We start from the raw sequence: 879 nt of genomic DNA, 5'->3' as shown, positions 1-879 counted from the left end.
TCCCTCTGTCTGGCCAACCTGTAGTGATCTTTTTCTCCTTTTTCCAACGTGGTGTACATGTCATTCGCCTCTTGTTTAGGCTTTGTCGCCTCTACCTTCGGCCTCTGTCTCATCTCATTGTATTCCTTTCTCCTCTACTCAGTCCTCTCAGTGTCCCAATTTTTCACTTACCTTTTTCTTTGATGACTTCCTTTACTTTGGAATTTCACCATGATGTCTCCTGCTCCCCTTTTCTTCCAGAAGATAAATCAAGTACTCTCCTGCCCGTCTCTCTGTTTCCCTTTGGTTCTAGAAGTCGAGTGTGGTAGTCTTCTGGGATCCCCCCCAGTCCACCCAGATCCTGTCTCAACTCTTTCCAAAAGGCTACAAAACACTCATCCTTTCTCAGCTTCCACCATGCGGTTCTCTGCTCTTTCTTTGTCTTCTTAATCTTCCTGTCCACCACCAGAGTCACCCTACACCACACCTTCCTATAATGTCTGGTTACACTCTCCCCTACCACTACTTTACAGTCAGTAACCTCTGTAAGAATACATTGTTTGAACATAATGTAATCCACCAGTGTGCTTCTACTTCCACTTTCGTAGGTCACCCTAAAATCCTACCTCTTCTGGAAAAAAAAAAGTTTTCACTACAGCCATTTCCATACTTTTTGCAGTCTACCACAATCTGTCCCTCAAGTTTCCTTTCTTGGATGCCCTTGCTTAGTTATACAGTAACTTATTCATCACCTCTGTTTACTTCACTAACATTCTATTTATTACAATCTGCACAAATCACAACTCTCTCTGTGTCTGTGTTTAGTTTCTTCCAGAATTTCTCTTTCACCTTTCAGTCACATTGTACCTGTGGGGCGTAGTTGCTAATCATGTCACAGTA

This window comes from Syngnathoides biaculeatus, chromosome 4, assembly GCF_019802595.1.
Source record: "Syngnathoides biaculeatus isolate LvHL_M chromosome 4, ASM1980259v1, whole genome shotgun sequence".
In the NCBI taxonomy this organism is placed as follows: Eukaryota; Metazoa; Chordata; class Actinopteri; order Syngnathiformes; family Syngnathidae; genus Syngnathoides; species Syngnathoides biaculeatus.
The sequence above is the reverse complement of the archived record's forward strand: the minus strand, read 5'-3'. Positions refer to the sequence as shown.